General features: G+C 41.0%; 1 protein-coding gene across 4 annotated transcripts in view; it reads left to right on the top strand.

The window, feature by feature from the left end:
• Positions 1-12,336, top strand: part of LRRC8D (leucine rich repeat containing 8 VRAC subunit D) — a 109,753-nt gene that overhangs the window by 50,209 nt on the left and 47,208 nt on the right. The gene's annotated exons all lie outside the window — the stretch shown is intronic.

Genomic DNA, 12,336 nt, shown 5'->3' with positions numbered 1-12,336 from the left:
GTGTGGTTCTTACAATTCTAAATTTTATAATCCTCTCTGTTAAGTTTGCTGATAAAGCCCAAATGTTTACCCTTATGTTCCTAAAACCAATTTATAAGGGCAGAGTATCAGCTGTATCATAGCAAACTTAGAGCGCCTTTCAGTGCTGAATGACCCAATCAGTTATTAATCTTTTCTATGGGGAATGTTTTTCCTTCATCAGCTGTCTAAAATATCTGGGAAATTATATCTTGTGGGAGTTGCCATTCATCAGGAAATGCTTGTTCATAGATGTAAGCCAGGTCACATGTAGCAGTAAATGTTATTTATCACTATGGAAACCAAAAATCACAAATGGAATGGCCTTAAGTATTAAACATTCTGCATCTTGTGGGGATAAGTCATATCCAGATTTGGTTCAGTTCACTCAAATATTTATGGGGCACTTAATGATCAAACAGTCTGGGGGCACTTTGTTTCATGACTAGTTTTCCTCTGCTCAAAACCTAAAAGGTCATTAAAGGGAGAAACTAGGAGGAAAAAGTCCAGTTTGTATGGATTATCAAGCTTGTAATGTAGAACTCTGGACTGAGAGGCAGGAGGCTAGGGTTCTAGCTGTGGTTCTTTCAAAAACTAGCTGTACGGCTTTAGACAAATCTTTTAACTTATTTGGGTCTCAGTTTTCTCATCTGTAACAAAATGGAATTGGACCATCTGCCCCCTAAGCGATAAATCTGTTTTCCTTCATTGTTCCTTCAGAAGTACGAAACTCTTTCTTTGCTGTTGTTTATTGAGAAGAGGTGTTGTACTTGGATGTGCCTCAGGTCAAGAGTAATGAGGGTTGTTGTTATACTGCAATGACTTTATCACCTGGAAAAACATCTTTGCTCAGGACTGGGGCCATATGTGTACATGTTACCATTCGTTTGCAGACCCGGCCTCCTCTCCATTCAGTATGTACTGACATGGGATGTCAGTATCGTCTAGTAGTGACGAAGTATGCAGTAATCTGAATGTAGATGTTTAATATGACTTATAGCCAAAAGGTGGCATTTAGAGTATCTATGATGTTTATAGATAAACGTAAGGATAATGCCTTAAGAAATAGGCTGAAGATGTTCAGAGGCTGGTAGAAGAGGAGGCGGGCTGAATTGGTTAATGAGGGTGTTTATTCATACATCCATTTAATTCTTGGTTCTGCTGAGACTTTGCCATGACTTGTCATTTCAGTAGTTTCCATGATAGGGTTATCTCATAAATGGAATTTGAATCATTTGGTCCTAATGACTCAGGAGAGCCTGTGAGAAGGAAAAGGTGTCTCTGTTTCCAGCTCTCTTGCTGATCTGGGTGTGTGTAACAAGGCAACTTCTCTTGGCTATTTTCCCATTATTAAGTGGGGGAAATATCTATCCCATCTTTATCCCGTCAGATCATTATGAAGTTAAACAAAATACCTAAATGAAGCTATAAGCCAATGTTACTTTATATGTTAAGTAACCAGGTAGAATCTTCTGGATTTGATTCAAAATTCAAAGGTCCTTTTGACAGTTAGATATTGCTATTTGATTTGTTTAATGTGGGAGGAGTTTACTAGATTATAAGTTTTAAAATATGCTTGTGATTAAAAGTGAGAGGCTTCAAAACATTTGACTACCTGGCTTTTACAAAAATACCATAATATAATAAGGGTCCATTAAGTGTTCTTCATATTCTTATTATTTCACGTCATAAAGAGTTTTTGATCATTTGCTGAACACCACACACTGTTTTGGGAGCTGGAGAAAAGTAGTGAGTATAACAAAGTCCTGATCCTCCCAGAGACCATAGAGTAAATGGGGCTAATAAGTAGACTTTCTATGGAAATCTATTAGCTCTCCTGTAGTAAGTGCTAATAAGAGAAATCAGGCATGATAAGAAAACAGAGTAGTGGGAGAAGGTGGTGTTGGTGGTCACGGAGGGCCTTTCTGATTAGGTGACACTTGAGCAGAGACCTGGAGGGTGGGATATCAGGAACATTCTGCTTAGAGGAAACACAGACGTAGATGCCACGTAGCAGCTGTGTGGTTGGAGAAGGGCACCCTGGCTGAGCCGAGTGAACTATGGGACAGAGAGAGGACACAGTTCAGAGGAGGTGCAGGCAGGTGGGCAGGTGGCCTGGGGCCTTCGGGGCCACCGGACACGCTCTTGACATTTAGGTTTTTGTTGTTATGGTTGGTTGGTGGGTTGGTTGGTTAGAATAGTAATAAGATTTTTATTTTTCAGGAAGATGACAAATTCTCATTTCTAGGAAGATACTATCATATATCACAAAACATTCCAACCACATAAATCTGCAGTGAAAGCCATTACTAAAGAGTATTTCTGAAATCGTTTTATCCTGGAAGAAAAATGGGAGGCCTCCGATTTTCTGATTGATAATATTTTTCATATTGCGATATAGTTGACATATAACATTGTATTAGTTTCAGGTATGAAACATAATGATTCAATATTTGTATATATTCAAAATGATCACCTCAAGTCTAGTTAACATCACAACACATAGTTACAGTCTTCTTTCTTATGATGAGAACTTTTAAGATATTTTCTCAGCAAATTTCAAACATGCAATAGTGTATTATTAACTATAGTTATAGTTTTATATATATATATCATATGTCACGATAAATGATATTAAATTGTTTTTCATTTTTGGGGGGGGTTTGGTGTTATTTTTCACAGTCACTGGAGGTTTAATAATGCACGATAAACACCATCTCAGATCACTGACCCAACTCCTCGGTGCGTCTCTGTGCTCCGTTCCCAGTGCATGGAATGAAGTCTTCCACTTAGAAATTGGGTCTTCCGTTACATCCCCAGTGCATCCCTCCTGCTTCTGTCCAATCCCAAACTACCGCAGTCAACTTCCTTTCCCCTGTCTCCTCACATCTTCTCCTTAATATTCGTGATGTTTTTACTCTTGTGGTAAAAAACACATAACATGAATGTGCCATCTTAACCAAGGTGCACAGTGCAGTATATGAACTGTATGTACAGCAGTGCGGCAAAGCTGTAGAACTTTATCTTTTAAGTGCGCACAGCACTGTGTGCCGTATAAACATGGCGTCAGACAACGTTTTCACGTCCGTCTGCTCTGAGGTGCTCTTTATTTTTGTATCTTTACATCTAACACTATACCTGACACATAGGAGGTGATTATTAAATGTTAAATGGCATTTTTTATTTCTTTCACAAGCACTTATAAAGCACTTACTCTGTGCCAAGCAGTGTTCTGATTGCTTTGCAAATGTTAATTCATTTGATTTTCACAAGAACCCTTTGTACGCTTTGTTTCATTTTGTGGGGAAACTGAGGCACCAAGATGTTGAGGAACTTGTGCATCGTCACAGCTAATAGTGGATGAATCCATTTATAAAGGAAAAAAAGATAAAGATAAGCTCTTGAAGATTCCTTGCGTTGCCTCTGGGCTCCAGGAACACCAGACAGGGTGGGTCTCCACTGGCTGAGAGCGTGGTTGAGCATGTCGGCTCCTGAGGTCCTTTTGCCTTTTTTTTTTTTTTTTTTGCGGTATGCAGGCCTCTCACTGTTGTGGCCTCTCCCGTCGCGGAGCACAGGCTCCGGACGCGCAGGCCCAGCGGCCATGGCTCACGGGCCCAGCCCCTCCGCGGCATGTGGGATCTTCCCGGACCGGGGTGCGAACCCGTGTCCCCTGCATCGGCAGGCGGACTCTCAACCACTGCGCCACCAGGGAAGCCCCTGAGGTCCTTTTGAAAAGCTTCTTTGTCCCCTGCCTTCCAAGCCAGGCAGACACCTGTCTTCCCCAGGCCTCCTTCCACCCTGAGCTCTTTGCTGCTGGAGCCATTTGAGGCCTCGTTTGCCCTTTAATCTGCTAAAGTGTCTCTTGGACATTTCTGGGAACTGCTGGGGTTAAGTGATAGCTATCTCTCTGTGGTTTGGGATTACACCTACTAGAGGGGAATTTACCAGCTAACTCTTCATTCCCTTCTCCCACCTAGTGTTTGAAAGGCTAGCAGTGTTTTTCATACTGTGGTCCACAGACCACCAGGATTAAAACAACCGTGGAGGCTCATTTAACATGCCGATTTCTGGGCTCCACCTTAAACCTACTAAGTCAACCTTTGTGGATGGGGCCCCCCCATCTGATTTTCAGCTTCTTAAGAACTTTTAGGTTGGAGTATGTGCACTTGCACCTTGTAAGGGGAAAGAGATGAAATGAGAGAGTTATGTGGCTCATGTTTCTCTCCACAGAGAGCACAGGGAGAGTCTATAATCCTGCTACAATTCTCTTTTCCACTGGTTAAGGAAGAGAAGTTGCAGATCCAAAACTAGGGGGAAATATACATGGAAACTCTAGTCACCCAGAATGAGGGTTGGTAAACCGTGGCCAGTGGGACAGCTGCCTACTTTTTGGAAACATGGCCATGTTTGTTTATGTTTTGTCTATGACTGCTTTGCACTACACTGGTGGAGTTGAGTAATTGCTACAAAGACCATACAGCCTGCAAAGCCTAAAATATTTACTGTTTGGCTCTTTACGGAAAAAGTTTGTCAGGCAGCCAAATACCCAGTAGAACTTCCTAGAAAGATAGAAATATTTTATCTGCTCTCCAATAGGGTCACCACTGGAACTTGAAGAGTGGGTCGTGTGATCAAGTAATGGAAATTTTCATTTTATTTAGTTTTAATTTAATTTCAAAAATTAAATTTAAGTAGCCACGTTTGGCTAATGGCTACTGTAACAGGTTGTGCAGGACCAGTGCAAAGGTTTCAGACTGGAGTTGGCTGTGGGATGTCTTGGATACTGACAAGTGTTTATTTCAGGTCCCTGGCAAGAGGGGCCCTGGAGAAAGGAACATGCAGAACGACTGCATTTTAGAAGAACTGTTCATTTTATCCCATTGTGATTTGTAAGCGTTACCTGTGTTAGGATTACCTGTGTTAGGATTCCCCTCTGCCACTTACCAGCTTTTTGACCTTGGTCAAGTTACTTAGCTTCTCTCTGCCTCAGTTTCATCATTTGTAAATGGAGAGTGATAGTACCTACCTTATAAGATTGTTGTGAAGTGCTTAAACAGTGCCTTGTATATAGTAAAAACATTATAAGTGTTTAGCTCTTACCATTATTTCATAAATTTTTTATAACTTAGTCTAGGAAAGTAATTCTTATTATTTACTCCCTCTCCTTTTTTTTTTTTTTCTTTTAAGGAAAGTGGATTTTGAGTTCCAGGATAACATGACATTAATCTGGCTAGTGTAGTCTGTTCCTAACTTGGAGACTAGCTATACTTCATAGCCTTCCATGTAGTTTCACTACAGTTAACCCAGTTGGGTCCAGCATGTGACTGAGCATGTGACATATGTGACATGGTATTGTCTGAGTTTTACTGATGGTCACTGCAAACACTGATAGATGGCCACATTATTTTGCAGAATCTCTTCACCAGTAAACTGAGTATATTTAATTAGAAGCAGGATGTTTCATAATGTTGGTGCTTATTCCTAAGCTGAAGAAATCCTAGTAGTAGTTGAAAGGAAGTATGGTTCCATTTTATCTTGAGACGTGTCAAGAGTCTGCTAACATGAGTAAGCTTGATATCTTCCCTTTTATAGAAGCATGTGCAGGGCTGGCAGGAACACACTGGGAGGTGGGAATTGCGTTTGTGTAAATGATAACAGTAGCAGAAATCCAAAAGTGAGAAAAGTATTCAGAATGATAGCGCTATAGGTTTTTTTTAACATCTTTATTGGAGTATAGTTGCTTTACAGTGTTGTGTTACTTTCTGCTGTATAACAAAGTGAATCAGCTACACGTATACGTATATCCTCATATCCCCTCCCTCTTGCATCTCCCTCCCACCCTCCCTATCCCACCCCTCTAGGTGGTCACAAAGCACCGAGCTGATCTCCGTGTGCTATGCAGCTGCTTCCCACTAGCTATTTTACGTTTGGTAGTGTATATATGTCCATGCCACTCTCTCACTTTGTCCCAGCTTACCCTCCTTCCCCCTCCCCGTGTCCTCAAGTCCATTCTCTATGTCTGTGGCTTTATTCCTGTCCTGCCCCTAGGTTCATCAGAACCATTTTTTTTAGATTCCATGTATATGTGTTGCGCTATAGGTTTTTAAATTGCGTGACCATTTGTTAACTTTCTCATCTTCAGTATTATCTACTTATAATCCAGTGCTATATACTTACCATGACTAAACGATATCACTTTGTAAAACTTCTCAGAAGCCAATGAATGTGGCCTCTTGAAAATCTACTTTTAGGTTTTATGAGACAGTAATGATGTAGCAATCCTTTTTAGTCCTTAGATCTGTTCTCCAAGGATGGAACAACAGAGTGTTCAGCAGATTTTATGTGCTTCAACCGTTGCTCTCCAAGGCTGCCTTTTTGATCTGTAAGACCATGTTGCAACACCCCTCGATAAGCAAATAATATACGAAGAAAGCTATGCCCAGATGGCAGGGTCTGTTTCGTTATGCAAGTAGTGATCCCATCCTTTAGGCCATAGTATTCTGTTTGTTTTTTATTTTCAAATTCTAGGTTGTGTTTGAATGTATCTGAGATGCATTGAACCCGCTAAGAGTTTTCATGGGCTCGTCAGACATAGAGCAGAAAGAATGAGAAAATGCTCAACTATTAATATCCTCTAGTTTGAAACCATGTACAGCCTGAAACTGTGGTCATCATAGGGTGGGAAGATGTGGAAGTATCGAAGTCTGGTGGGATGTAGCCCATGAGGGGTTAGGTTGTCCAATAAGCACGGCTGTCTGACTGCAGGCCCTGCTTTTACGTGCACTTCTGTGTACCTCACTGCTCTGTACTTGACCACCTCATTTACCTGCTAGACTTTGTCTACTGCTCTTTAGTGCATTGATCTCCAGCTTATTGACACCCATTCTCAGCACTTCAGCTGAAAGAAAATAAGCAATAAAAACTTTCCTCCTGCTATAAATTCAATAGTTTTTCCTCTCCTTTTGTTTGAACTGTAGAGAGAGGATGCAGCTTGCAATCAAGAATACTGTGGTTCCAATTATAGATTTCCTTGGGGTAGAAACTTTATTAATATAAATTGCAGAGCTAGAATTAATGAGTAGAAGTTATAAGAAGACTGACTTAAGCTCAATATAAGGAAACATTTGTTAAGCACTAGAGCTGGCCAGCAGTCTTGCTATTAACAGACCTTGGACATGCTCAGTCTAGACGATTCTGTTAGGATGTGGACATGGATAGGAAACTGGATGAGATGGTATCATATGCTGTGATGTTGTATACTTCGAAGATATTATAACAAAAACTGATTTCTTCATCAAACCCATGATGTTACTTCATTTACAGTGTTATGTTCAAGGAATTATTTCTTTTCCCAAGTCATAGGTGAATGAGACTAACTGAATGTGGCACTAATAGATATATTTGTTCTAATTATGTGTGTTGTGTAATCATCTTCCCTGCAAATTTATTTTAAAATTAATTAGCGATTGACTAATGAGAGTATACATGAGTGAATTCAGCAGTTATTTATTTGGGACTGACTATACCCATCACACTACGCTAGCCTCATCAAGGACAGAAATATAAATGAAACACTGCCTTTGCATTCTAATTGGAGAAATAGGCATGTGTACTTTAGCCAGGACATAAATTTCATAAATGAGACTATGAAAAATGTTTAAATCACAAAAACTGAAGAGGGAGCCACTAACTCTTCCTGGAGCAATCCGGGGAGTTGATGTAGGCTGAACTTTAAAAGACAAATAAGGTTGGAGCAGGCAGGTGTAATTAATTAACATTTATTTTGTATCTGCTATATGTGAGACATTATTCTATGTGCTTTGCATGTCTCTATATGGTTTGGTACTGTTACCCTCATTCTACAGATGAGGAAATTGCTTAGGGGTAAGGAGAGAATTTATTCAGGATCTGTGAAGGAGGAGATGTTGAGTAGCTGAATGTGGGGTGTGTGGGGACAGGGAACTGGGTAAGAAATGGGAAAGGTGTATTGGGTCAAATTATCTAATCCAAATGAAATGACTCTCCAGAGTCACGTTTAGGACCATCAGAGGCAAAGCATTCCCTAAATGATATTGGCATTGGAGTGACAAGCTGTAGATTCCACTTCCAGATTGTAATACACAGAAATCTCATTAGGTTGAACATTTGTCATAAACCAGGAAGAACACTGTAGTTAAGAGACCTGGGTTTAATTTGTTTTTCCTACCACTGACTTGCTAAGTGTTGTGTGGAGACTTAGTCTCTTCATCCATAACATGAGAGGCAAAAGTACTGCCCCTTGAGTATGTGACAGTTCCAGTCTAGGTGTCATATGTGTATAGGAAGAACTCAATATCAGTTGAATCTAAATAGAAAATGGTATTTAAAGCAGTAGCTCTTGCCCAGTTAGCCACTTACCCTAAATCTATTTCCCTTCTATCCTCCTCAGCCTCTTGGGTTTAGTACCTTATTTCTCCTTGCATGGACTATTGTGATAGCCTCTGAACCGAGTTCCACACTTGCTATCCAAAATGTAGAAGATCAGATTAATTTTTTCAAGTATAATATATATCATGTTACTTCCCTGTTTGAAGACACTCAGTGGCACGCCATGTCCCACAGAATGAAAAGCAGGTTCTTACTACTGGCTCCAGTTCTTCCAACGTTAATCTCACCTTCTCACCTGCCTATCGTAAGCCTCTTCTCATTTCTACCTCCATTTCTTTCCCTAGTCCTGCTGGTCCAAGTGGGTTTCTTCTTCCTTTATGCTCTTTATAACCTCTTGACATTTTTCATTCAATCGTCTATTCAGCCAGCATTTATTGAACACCTGATAATGGTGACACACTTTGCCAGGTGGTAAGAACACATGGGTAAATAAGATGGAGTTATATCCCAATTTTAGTCACCTAGTGATGTTGACAGGTGTGCATATCATTATTTCCAGACCATAAGCTCCTTGAGGACTAGAACTGTATATTTATACATTTCTATAGAGCACTAGGCACCTTACACTTGAGACATCTAAATATTTGTTGCATAAATGGTTGAATTTATGTTAGTTTGACAAAATTATTGCAACTTCTTGTATAAAATTCTAGATATACTATGGAATTTTTAGTGAGACAATAACTGCTCACTTTGTCTCTCAGTCTTTGCATTTATCAAATGAGTGTATCATTCCTTAATAATTAAAAACATGATGGGCAAAAAAGGAAATAGCTATTTCATTAAAAAGTGATATTGATAGGTATTTGTATATAATTCTATCTGTTGAAAGAGGTAACATTTTAAGGTGTCTCTTACCTTCTGTGTATATTTTCTGTTGTATATTTTTAAGTTGAACTTTTATAGAAATCTATATCTAGAAATCTATATCTATATAGAAATTAAAACAGCACTATCAAGTAGAGAAGATTGTCTGAAACTATTTAACGAGGAAGTTAGGAGTGAGTGGGGACTTGGAACAGGATGTGGACTCAAGTCTCAAGACCCAGTAGTTCACAAAATGACATGTGCCATCAAGCTTTTCTGTGTTAATACATGTGTGTCAAAATTGTCTATATTTTCTTAATTTTAAAATTTAGTAACATTTAAATTTAAAAAGCAAAATGATAAATTTGGGGAACTTAGAGAAAAGAAAAAAAAACCTTCATGCAATCACTCTTAACATCTCCATGTCTTTCCTTTCAGTGTTTCTAAAAAAGTAAAGTGGTTTATAGAGCATTTGAGATACATTTTTTCATATTAATATAGAGCCATCGGTGTTGTATTACTGTATATCAGTATGGTTGGAAAATCAGGTTGTTTGCAGTGCTTTACTGTAATGCAAAATGCTATAATCTGTAATGTTGATTATCATGTGCCTATAGTTTTTCCTAGGCGTTGGCATATTTCCTTCGGTGAGATTTCCAAAATGGCTCTTCTTGTCTTTCTAATGTTAAAAATAACAGCAGAACCATTTGATGGGATAGTTTTTCAAAGTACAATATGTACTCGTTTTACTTATCCCCTCCCTGGACAATTGATGAAGAAATGATGGCATCTTTTTAACCAAACATTACTTTGAATATATTACACTGACCACAGCTTTGAGTGATTTGGACAAAAGCAATTTTATGCCTATAAAAATTGTATACCAAGTAACTTTAGCCTCTGAAGGATTATGAAATAATCTTGAAAACATTGTTGACAAGCATCTGATTGAATCAAGTTTTACGCTCAGTACATACTTTTATGTGTATGTAAGTGGCGAGTTTATGTGTAACCCATCCCATCAGGATGTCTGAAGACTTGCAGTGAGTTATAGCTGTTTACCGTGTTGGGATGACACATGTCAGGTGCTTCCTAGCAGCCTTCCCAGGCATCCGTCTGAGAGTTGCAGACATGTTTCCCTGCGGAAAGGAGACTGCTGAAGAGGGCATGTTATGTACTTTGAATTATCAGGCTCTGCATAACCCAAGGAGTGTTCCGTGATCTCAGAATATCCCCAGGTCATAGAGAATAAAAGCCTGCACACACTGTCATATTCAGAACTTAACAGTGAGAAAGCCAGTCAGTGAGAGGGGAGAGAGATGGCTAACAGCTGAACAAATTTAGAATATGTCATGGGGCAGTAAGGGCTATGGAGAAAAATAAAACCCAGGAAGAGGGCTAAGCAGTGTCAAGATGTGTGTGTGAGAGGGCGGAGGTCAGGGAAGCCTGGAGGAAGTGATGCCAGGAGCCGTGTGGCCACAGCTGAGGCAGGAGTGAGCCAAGCAGAAGACCAACCTGGGCCGAGGCTTCAAGGCAGAAGAATGCTTGGCGCGTGAGGACCAGCTCGCGGGGCCGGGGAGCTGGCCTGGCGATTCTGGTGGAGTGGAAGGTGGGGATGAAAGCCTGATGAGATGGGTTTTACAGAGAGTAGGAATGAGTGTAGACATCTCTTTGGGGGAGTTTTCCAACAAAGGGGAGCAGAGGAGTAAAATAGAACCCAGAGAAGGATGTGGGGTGAAGGAAGGGTTTTTTTAAAGGTGGGCAAATCCTGGCGTGCAGCTTGCTGACAGGTCGGACCCAGTGGCGAGGGGAAGTTGGGTGACGAAGGAGGGGAAGAGACAGCTGCTGGAGGAATGACGGTTTGGAAATTAGAGAAGGTGGGATCTAGGATGCAGATGTAGGAGTTGCTGTAAATAGGGGTAGATAGTTCCTCCACAGAAACAGAAGGACAGAGAGTGTGGGCCTAAATGCAGGAAGGTTTAGGCAAGGGGAAGTAGGAGTGTGTGGAAAGTCTTCTGTCACTTCTGTTTTCTTGGTGAGACACACAGTGCATGGTTTTGTGGCTGCGAGTGGGGAGGAGATTTCTAAAGAGAAGACAATGTATGGAATAGTCATCTAGGACAGGGGAAGAGTGATGGACTAGGGAAATATAGTAGGATTGCCAAGGCTAACCTGAGGACCCACCTGAGATCCGTGGTCATGAATTTAAAATAGATCATGTTGGTCTCCCTGAGTGTGTTTTTCTCCAGCCACATTCAGCAGCCCGGGTACAGGTGCAGAATGAGCAGAGGTTAAGATTTATAACAAGAGCTGTGGTTTGTCAGATGAGCAGGATGAAGAAAGAGAGAGGGGTGAGGGGAGCAGAGGTAGAAGTGAGGAAGGAAGGAGAGAGGACGTGAGGGGCTGAGTGACGGTGAAAAAGTAGAGGGTCCATGGAACTTAATCCCAGCGGGATTAACAAATGATTAGAGTGAATATCAGAGGGGATCATTTGGAAAATTCAGAGTTTCAGAAATGTTTAAAAGATACTTAGAACTTTCTGATTGATTCTATGTGGGGAGTGAGGGAAAGAGTGAAGTCAGGCATGGTGCTCAGGGCTAAGCTTGGGTTGACTCAATAAATATGGTTTCCAAGCTCAGGTGTTCACAAGGACAGGCAGGTAAAAATATCAAAAAAAATAAGGAGTGGGTGGTGACTGTGGGAAAGGGCAGGCACGTGGTCCTTCTGAAAGGGGGCAGTTCAGCTCTAGTTGTTATTCCCCCGGGTGTGGGGTGGATCCCAGGCTGCTAGACCTTTCAGTTAAAAAGAATAGTCAGGGGCTTCCCTGGTGGCGCAGTGGTTGAGAGTCCGCCTGCCGAGGCAGGGGACACGGGTTCGTGCCCCGGTCCAGGAAGATCCCACATGCCGCGGAGTAGCTGGGCCCGTGAGCCATGGCCGCTGAGCCTGCGCGCGTCCGGAGCCGGTGCTCCGCAATGGGAGAGGCTACAGCAGTGAGAGGCCCGCGTACCGCAAAAAAAAAAAAAAGTCAGGATTTTGCTATGCAATCTCCCAGTTTATAAATGCTGATTACTTCTTGTGTTGTTG

Source organism: Physeter macrocephalus, chromosome 4 (assembly GCF_002837175.3).
Source record: "Physeter macrocephalus isolate SW-GA chromosome 4, ASM283717v5, whole genome shotgun sequence".
In the NCBI taxonomy this organism is placed as follows: Eukaryota; Metazoa; Chordata; class Mammalia; order Artiodactyla; family Physeteridae; genus Physeter; species Physeter macrocephalus.
This window is presented reverse-complemented; position numbering and strand designations above follow the sequence as displayed.